Raw genomic sequence first — 9892 nt, 5'->3', positions numbered from 1 at the left:
CGCCAAAATTTCAAAATATGACAGCTGTATACCCACATTCATAGCATTATTCATAACAGCCAAGACATGGGAGCAGCCCAAATGTCCATGGATGGATGAATGGATAATTAACATGTGGTGTATGCCTACAATGGAATATTTTTTACCGTATTATTTTTAACGACCAGCATTTATAATATGAGGGCCAGCGCTTCCTCCCCAACTCAAGTTTATAAATTTTTGATTGGCTTATGAGACCAATAGAGATACTTCTCTCATCTGATTTGGTTTCTGGAAAGTCTTCATTCAAGTGCTCAATGGTCATTTCAATCCTGGCCTTTGAGAGAGACAAAAACTCAGCACAGCTTTTCACATCTTTTTCTTTGGCATCCACCTGAACAGTATATTTATCCTCTGGCACAGAAAATTTAAGGGCATTGAACTTCTTCTCAAAGTTCTCTACCAAGCCACTTTTTGCCACATTGGCTTTGTAGTAAGCCCAATTGTTAGGAGGTGGATTCTCAGGGAGAGTAGCCAACATGGAGGTAAGGTGTTCATTCTAGGATTTCGGGGAGTTAGCAATGGCCTTCTGGTTTGGGGCCTTATGATTGCCACAAAAGTTACCCAGTCAATGACTGTTAGAGCAAGTTCTTAGACCATCTTGAGAGCTTCACTGACCCTGGCAGCCCACAGCCCCCCACCCCCAATGGAATATTATTGAACCTTTGAAAGGAAGAGAATCTTGTCACACACTACAACATGGGTAAACCTTGAAGGCGTTATGGCAGTTGAAAACAAATGAGTCACAAAAGACAGTGTATGAGTCCATCTCAGGTACGTAAAGTAGTCAAATTCATCCAAATAGAAAGTAGAATGGTGGTTACCAGGAGCTGAGGGAAAGGGGAAATGGAGAGTTGTTGTTTAATGGGTATAGAGTTTAATTTTTCAAGATGAAAATGTTCTGGAGATCTGTAGCACAACAGCGTAAATATACTTACTACTACTGAACTACACTTTAAAATGGTTAGGATGGTAAATTTTGTGTCACATGTTCTTAACCACAAAAACGAAAACATTTTTAGATCACATGCCATACAAAAACAGACAACAGGCCAGACTTGGTACACAAGTTATACTTTGTCAACCCTTCCTCTGTGGCCCAGCCTCAGGAAAGTTCTCCCAAGTTCCATGCCCAAGGGAGCTCTAAACTGAAAGAATCACACAGCTTTGGAGAACGTAATGGAACACCTGTGGCAGTGGGCAAAAGAACCCTTTCTTCTTTGAACACCTGACAGTGGAAACAATGGCAGGAAGACTAGCAGAGTTGGAATGGGAGCCATGAAGTGGAAACTGGATAGTGGTGGGAGGAGGATGCATAAATGCTGAGGAATTTGAAGGCCTGCCTGGAGGAAGAAGACTGTGTGTGGACATTGACAGTCCATTGCTCACCTTACCCCAGGATGGTGTAGTTCACTTGAACAGGAGTTCAGCCATTCATTCCCTGTGTCAACCTAGGCTAGTCAGTGCCCCTTGACTTCCCTTTGAAAGGGGGAGGGTTGGACAACATCCCTGGCACCCCTTCTAGCCTTAAAAACCATAAGACACTATCTGACCAAGCTGGTACCGTGCCAATGTCTTTATCCCTTCATTAGAACAGCTTTCAAGACCAGAGACCCTCCGTGTCTCCTATGGAGTTGACATTTTTTTGTTTACTCTAGTTAAGTAGGGTAAAAAACTAATTAGAGTCTATGGAGTCCCAACTAACTCCATTTCCACAGCTGGGCCTTCTCTTGATACCTCAAGTTCCCTTTCCCCTGGGAACCTGAGGAAATCGCGCAGACAAGGAAGGGAATTGGGGGCCATTGTTAATGTGTCTGTCAGTCCCACAGCAGCAACCTACTCCCACTAAAAATCTCTGATGTTTCTTCCAGTTCTTTAACAAGAATGGTTGGGGACTGGGTTTTGTTTATAGGAAGAATTTAAGTCTTGGTGTTCACTTTGAAAAATTACCCTTTGGTGTGACATTGCTTTAGCTTTTTAAAGACTTCCTCTCCTCCCTCATCCGTGGCTGTGCAGGGAAAAGCAGGCGTTCAAAGGGACTCACAGAGCTTCCTCCTGCCAGTTGTTCACTAGGCACTGTGTTCCAGAAAGGAAGAGGCTGCCTCGTTCTTGGCCTCTAGGGCGTTCTGGGAGAGGGCTTTGGTGAATGGTAGTCCGGTAGCTGTCTCATTTGCTTTGCCGTTTGTAGCGGTCCCATGGTGTGTTTATTTGAATCTTTCACTCATAACTGGCTTGCCTTCGTTTCTGGCCTGAGGAAGCTCCAGTCAGAATGGAAAAGTTCAGCCACACTGCTCAAGTTCAACGCCCTGAAGTGGGAAATCACGAGCGATCAAGCGAGCGTGGAGACTGTGAGACTAGGTTAGGCTTTTCAAAGGAAATGCCTTTCCCTGTGGCTTGCTTTTATATACTGCTGGGGCCGGCTGTCCTGTGAACTTCAGGTTTGCTCAGAAATGTTCCTGGGGTGATTTCATTGCCATGATGTTTTGTCCCAGAGAAAGGAAGCTAAAAACTCATTGACTAGCTTGGTGCCATTCATTAACATGTTACACAAGAATCTTAATAATAAAAATAAAAATCTTAGGTCAGGAAATGCCAAATGTTGGAGAGGATGTGGAGAAAGGGGAACCCTCTCACACTGTTGGTGGGAATGCGAGCTGGTGCAGCCACTCTGGAAAACAGTATGGAGGTTCCTCATAAAGTTGAAAATAGAGCTACCCTATGACCCAGCAATTGCACTACTGGGTATTTGCCACAAAGATACAAATGTAGTGATCTGAAGGGGCACCTGCCTCCCAACGTTTATAGCAGCAATGTCCACAATAGCCAAACTATGGAAAGAGCCCAGATGCCCATTGACAGATGAATGGATAAAGAAGGTGTGGTGTGTAGACACACACACACACACACACACACACACACACAGGAATACTAGGCAGCCATCAAAAATGATATCTTGCCATTTGCAACAACATGGCTGGAACTAGAGGACATTATGCTAAATGAAATAAGTCAATTGGAGAAAAACAATTTCACGCATATGTGGAATCCAAGAAACAAAACAGAGGATTGTAGAGGAAGGGAAAGAAAAATAAGATGAAAACAGAGAGGGAGACAAACCATAAGAGACTCTTAACTCTAGGAGACAAACAGGGTTACTGGAGGGGAGTAGGGGATGGGGTAAATTTGTGATGAGCATTAAGGAAGGTGCTTGATGGAATGGGCACTGGGTATGATATGCAATCAATGAATCACTGAACTCTACTTCTTTTTTTTTTTTTAAAAGATTTTATTTATTTATTTGACAGAGAGAGAGCACAGTAGGCAGAGAGGCAGGCAGAGAGAGGGGAAGGGAAGGAAGCAGGCCCCTGCTGAGCAGAGAGCCTGATGCGGGACTCGATCCCAGGACCCTGAGATCATGACCTGAGCCGAAGGCAGCGGCTTAACCCACTGAGCCACCCAGGCGCCCTGAACTCTACTTCTGAAACTAATAATACACCATATGTTAGTTCATTGAATTTTTAAAAAGATTTTATTTTTATTTATTTGACAGAGAGAGAGAGAGATCACAAGTAGGCAGAGAGGCAGGCAGAGAGAGAGAGAGGAGGAAGCAGGCTCCCCGCTGAGCAGAGAGCCCGATGCGGGGCTCGATCCCAGGACCCTGAGATCATAACCTGAGCCAAAGGCAGAGGCTTAACCCACTGAGCCACTCAGGTGCCCCTGTTAATTAAATTTAAATAAAATTTAAAAAATACAAATTATTAAGAATGACATATTAAGCCTGCCATGCAGGCCCAAGGCATGATTGGTTCTACACTACTTGCACCTACGCATTTCTGTTTCACCCAACAAGCAGAGTAAGAGTTTTCTCCCCACTTTACCAGTAGTGAAAATAAGGCCAAAAGAAGTTAAGTGACTTGCCCAGGGTGGCGGTTAAGCTAAGGCTTAAGACATGTCACAGAATGTGGCGCTGCCTACCTTTTCTCAGAAAAGCAGAGGCGTTGCCTACCACGGGGCTTACAGTTCGGCCTGGAGGCAGGAGTAGTCATTCAAACGGCAAAATACTTATGCACTGGTTGTTGCAGTGTGGCTGCCCTGAGCCCTTCCAGTGGTTGTCCAGATGGTCCCAGCAAGGGGGAGTCCCGCTGGTGCCAGCCAGCTCCCTCGTGCAGGCTCCCATCCATATGCATCCAAGTGACCAGAGGAGACAAACATCGGCTACAGGAGAACCGCCCCCCCCCCCAGCAGGAACGCTGGCTCACCAGGGTGCACATAGGGTTAAGGTTAGAGAGGTGGTTCTCCATTATCTGCCAGCATGCCCCTCGAGTGCCCCCACTAAGCCACTGATAGGAAATCAGCCTCCCCAATACAGCATACCACTCCTGAAATGTTATTTATCTATTTATTTGATACAGTGCGTGCAAGCAGGGGGAGAGACAGAGAGAGAAGCAGACTCTACGCTGAGCTCAGAGCCCAATAATGGGCCTCCATCCCAGGACCCTGGGATCATGACCTGAGCCGATATCAAGAGTCAGACACTTAACCGACTGAGCCACCCAGGCGCCCCCTGAAATATTTTTGATATCATTCAGATTTCTGATCCAGAGCCAACAGCAGAACTCTGAAGTAGATCCCTGTGTCTGAGAGCAGAGCACCCCCAAAGAGGTGTCTGGTTCCTCTCGTTTCCCCGCCCCTCCCCCATAGTTGGCTTCAGGTCACTACACTTCAGGGTCAACTGCGGGCTAGAGCTTCTCAGGCACTTCCTCTCTTGCTTGTATCCTAACTCCCTACCTAAGCTGTCAGAGTCTGATTTTTGGAAGTGACTGGCGAGGGTTACCTATGATACTTAAAGACACCAGGTATGGGAGGTGGGAGAAGAGTTAGTTTTCAACAGTTGTTTTTCTCTGCCCTCAAGTTATGTCATGTAATAAACGCCTACAAAACAAAGCGGCTTTTTGACTGTTCGGTGTTTCCAATGAGCACTGAAACGTTCCTAAGATCCACTTTTAATGTGTGATTACCTCCTATTCCCCAGGAAAATAGAGAGTCATATTTAATACAAGAAATATGTTGGGGAGGAGGGCATTCCCTCCCCAGGCATAATTTTTAAAATGGAAATAAGATTCCGTATCATGTGGTTAAGAGCATAGGCTTTCAATTTCTTTTTACAAGTGGCAAGAAAAAAAAAGAGAGAGAGAAAAGAACTCTATAGATGAAAAGAGACTTCAGAGACCTATTAACCAAATGCTATTATATGAGCTAGACCTTGTTTGAATCATGAAACTGCTGTGAAAAAAAGAAAAAAGGGAAAAAATACAAGACAGTTGGGGAAATATGAACATGGACTGGATATTTGATGAGACTAAGAAATGATTATTATAGGTGTTATGTGTTTTAAGAGAGTCTAAGTCTTTTGAAGACATATCCTGAAATATTTACAAATGAAAATATGAAATTCTGTGTGTGTGTGTGTGTGTGTGTGTGTGTGTGTGTGTGTGTTGGGTGGTAACTGGATGGGGTATGGATGAAACAAGACTGTCCATGATTTGTTAGTTGTTGAGGCTGGGTGATAGACACATGGGATTAATGCTACCTTATCTACTTTTGTTTATGTCTCAACACTGTAATAATAACAAAGACTTTTTAGATGAGACCACGAGGTGATTGATGTCAGGCCTCCATGAATGCAAACCTTGGGTCCACTTCCTAGCCATGTGATGTCCTTAGAGAATGACCCTAACTGTCCTCATCGGGAAGGCAATGCAAACGTGAAGTCTGGATGAAATAATATATGTCAAGAATTGAGCAGGAGCCTAGCACATAGTAAACAATCAATAAATAGTAGATCCTCTTATAGCCATTCATTTTGTCTAGTTTTCTGAACCTATAATTGCAGGTCCTGAGAGAATTTACACCCTAAGAAGCTCTTGCCACTGAAGTAGAAGAATTTTGCAATACACGAGATGTCTATTGCTGTTTTCCAGATGGGGAGCATGTCTGGTAGCAGCCCAAATGGAAATAATGGCAAAGAATCAGGCAATTGGTTCTAAGAAATAAGAAAGTCTTGCATGGCAGCACTCAGCCTTTAAAAGCCTCTCTGAGAACACACAGTACTTGACATTTATTTCTACCTGTTTCCCCCTCTCCATCCCACCCATACTGCCCAGAGTTATGCGGAATACAGATGAGAGAAAGCCTGGTTTGTCCTTGCAGCCGGCTAGGAGTCCATCCTGGGCACAGCCTTCGTGTTTCATGTGGGACTAGGATACTCTGTAATAGTATGTTAATTCTTCTAACAAAAATGTACCAGATGCTTACTGTGTGTTGGAATACTGTGAGACATGTAACATGTAAGATCTCAATATCTGGCCCAACCCTATTTTATTTTATTTATTTATTTGAGAGAGGGAGAGAGAGAACGTGAGATGGGGGAGGGTCAGAGGGAGAAGCAGACTCCCCGCTGAGCAGGGAGCCCAATGCAGGACTTGATCCTGGGACTCCAGGATCATGACTTGAGCCAAAGGCAGCTGCTTAACCAACTGAGCCATTCAGGTGTCCCCGACCTCATCTTAGACATGAGGAGATAGAGGAATTAGAGAGATGAAGTGGCTTGCCCAGAGTTCTACAGCTAGCAGGTGACAAAGCTGTTATTCTGTGTGTGTGTGTGTGTGTTTTTTTTTCCAAGATTTTATTTATTTATTTGACAGGGACAACACAAGCAGGGGGAGTAGCAAGCAGAGGGAGAGGGAGAAGAAGACTCCCTGCAGTGCAGGACTCTGATGCAGGACTTGATTCCAGGACCCTGAGATCATGACCTGAGCCGAAGGCAGATGCTTAACAAATTGAGCCACCCAGGTGCCCCCAAAGCTGTTACTCAGATCAGAGTTATCAGATGCAGAAACCATGTTCCCTTGATTAGCTTGACCCTAGTAATCCTTTCACTATTTATGTGTATCATGTATGCAACACACCATGTTGCATACATGAAGTACATACAACTTGTATTAAAATAAGAATACAGAAACTATGTCCTTGACTTCTAAGTCTTTAACTTCATATCCGTTACCTGAATAAGGAGTAGGCACAGAAAGTTCTAGGTGATATTTTTGTTTCTCTCTCTGAGCTTCATTAATATATCAAAGATTCCTTCCCAGCACGGTTTATTTATGTTGGGAAAGCCGCGATGCACAGAGGGAAAGGCACTTTCAGATGGGCAGGGTCCTGCATTGATTTCCATTGGGTTTCCATGAACTTGAAAGAAGCACAGAACCTTCTTTTGCTGTCGGGTCATCCCTGCTTCCCAAGGCCACGTGGCCTACGTAAAGGAGAAAGTTGCAGAACAAAGAGGCACTTCATGTGCAGGCTCCCCCCCACCCCGAGCTGCACACGAGGGGGTCCAGGGTGAGAGAGCAACATGGAATCCATTGAGCTCGGCTGTGAGGGAGAGGTGGGCTGCCAGACAGGCCCCTTGCCAGCTCTGAGTCATCGCAGGCTTCTGAGCCCAGCCAATTTACCTGCTTTTCAATAAGATCTTTATTTGTCCTTCTATTCTCGTCAAAAGCTGTTGTCATTTCCTTTTCTGTCTGGAGACACTGGGAGCTGCCTTTGGGCGGTATGACCACGCTGGGGCCCCTTGTGCAACCCCCAACTCACCCAGATGAAACATCTCTTATTTGACAGAGAGAGATCACAAGTAGGCAGAGAGGCAGGCAGAAGATGAAACATCTCTTAGAATTTCCCCTTGTTTGGCTTGTTCTTCCTTAGTGGGCAGAAAGCGTCCTATTTCTCGCATTTCCAGAGATTTGGCTATGCAAGTTCTTTATCGGGTCAGCGAGCAGCTTGGGTGTTGGGCTACATGCTGTCTTGTGGAGACCTATGGAGTCATAGGAAACTCTCATCTTGAGGGATGGGGTGGACAGACAAGTAAACAGAGGGTCATAATACAGGATGGCCCATTCTGCGAAGCAGAGGCAGTGTCAGTGGTTGAGAACATACATTTTAAAATCAACAGTCCTGGTTGAAACCCCAGCCTTGCCACTTATTTCTTAGGTTATGTCACAAAATCGCCTATGTTTCTTCTAGAGCATAAGGATAATGGATGTACATAAGTACAAGGCACCAGACCTGCATGGATGGTCAGCAGAACATCTGTATCTGACTACTGGGGTTCCAGCAAGCCAGGATGTTGGGATTAGTTAATAAGATAAAATTTTATCCTTCAGAGTATCCTATGGTGAAGGCAGGTGGCCAGCAGGTGGATGGTGAGGGTTTCCCCTTGGGACTAGAGGAGCTGGCCATGAGCGCTCTGGTTCAGGGTTCAAATTCCTAATCCATAAAGGGACCTAGAGAACAAAGGAGACCTCGGTCCCAGAGGATATCTGTGGCTGAGTTTGTGGAGGAAGGGTATTAAGGAGGACTTGAAGACAGGGATGGAGGTAGAAACAATATGCTAGATAGTAACTAGAATATGGGGGAAGACACAAAGCAGGATGGGAGCCATGCTCACAGTAGCGGAGCTGGCAGGCATGGCAGCCATAAGAATGTCCTTCTGTGATATCTCGCTGCTGGCAGAGGGACCAAGCTGCTGCTGTCTTCTGAGATCTTCACTGCCTTTGCATTGAGGTCACACTTCCTACAGACTGCACCTGGGCAGGGAATGGGCACAGTAGGGATATTAGACAGGTCTGTTCTTGGGAGACACTGGGCTCCTTTGACTGTTGACTTTGTCTCAAAGACGCCATGATGAGATGCCATGTCTCAAAGACACTTCCCTCTGACTTATCTCCCTCCCTTCCCTCCCCCCTCCCTCCTTCCCTTCTTTCTTTCCTTCCTTCCTTCCTTCCATCTTTCCTTCCCTCTCTCCTTCACTCAAGGTCAGACCTGCTTTGCATTGCAGTACATACTGGTAGCGCTCCCAGACTCTCCCCTGCCTTCCATTTTCTATCACGCAAGTTGCCCCTAATAAATTTCTTATGCTTATTTAAAAGATTTTATTTATTTGTTTATTTATTTATTTATTTAGAGAGAGAAATAGTACAAGTGAGGGGAGGGGAAGAGGAGAGGGAGAGAGAGAATCCCAAGAAACTCTGTACTGAGCCTGGAGATCACATCCTGAGCTGAAATCAAGAGTCAGTCGCTCAACCAACTGAGCTACCCAGGCACCCCAGATTTCTTAGGCTTTTAATCCTATCTTTTTGCCTGCTTCTTGAAGTTCCTGGACCAAAATAGGTGTGGTTTACGGGACCTCAACTGAAAAGGAGAGTTTCAGTGACAGAGAGTACATTGGACACTTGGCCTAATGTTTTCACAGTCCATTTCAGGAAGAACGTAGATTTATTGGGTAAATCTCAGGGCTCAGGCACAGTGTTAGGCTCTAGGAAGACAGTAAATGAACAAGATTAACAAACAAGATGCCCTTATGAAATTTTTCCGGAAAGACAGCAGAGATTCAGTAAGTAATCAAGAAAATATTTTTGTTGCTTTTTAAATAATAAATCTAGGGACGTAGCCCAAACCCTTTACCACGGCCAACAAGTTTTCATAATCTGGCTCCTACCCATCTCTCCATCCTCCTTTCTCACCAGGTCCGTATTGCACTCTGCATCAGCTAGCATGAAATAATTGCATTCCCCAGAGCTCTCCATCTTCTTATGTCTAGGCTTTTGCCCAAGATAACCCTCACCCACCAGCCTTCGACCACATCCACATCCATCCACCAAGCTTGGCACAGTCCTCTCTGAGCAACTGAAGGTGCTCCTCCTCTGTACTCCTATAGCACCCTGTACCCTTGTCATTGATTTTGTTCCAGGCAAGTAAGTAGAAAACGGCAGAAAAGGAAGATGCCAGGGACAAGAAA

At 45.1% G+C, this 9892-nt stretch overlaps 1 pseudogene; it reads right to left on the bottom strand.

Annotated features, from left to right (window-relative positions):
- Positions 1 to 209: 209 nt before the first annotated feature.
- LOC132007024 (ATP synthase subunit d, mitochondrial-like) lies at positions 210 to 9680 on the bottom strand (annotated as a pseudogene).
- Between the last annotated feature and the right edge of the window lie 212 nt (positions 9681 to 9892).

This window comes from Mustela nigripes, chromosome X (genome assembly GCF_022355385.1).
Source record: "Mustela nigripes isolate SB6536 chromosome X, MUSNIG.SB6536, whole genome shotgun sequence".
Lineage (NCBI taxonomy): Eukaryota > Metazoa > Chordata > Mammalia > Carnivora > Mustelidae > Mustela > Mustela nigripes.
The sequence above is the reverse complement of the archived record's forward strand: the minus strand, read 5'-3'. Positions and strand labels throughout refer to the sequence as shown.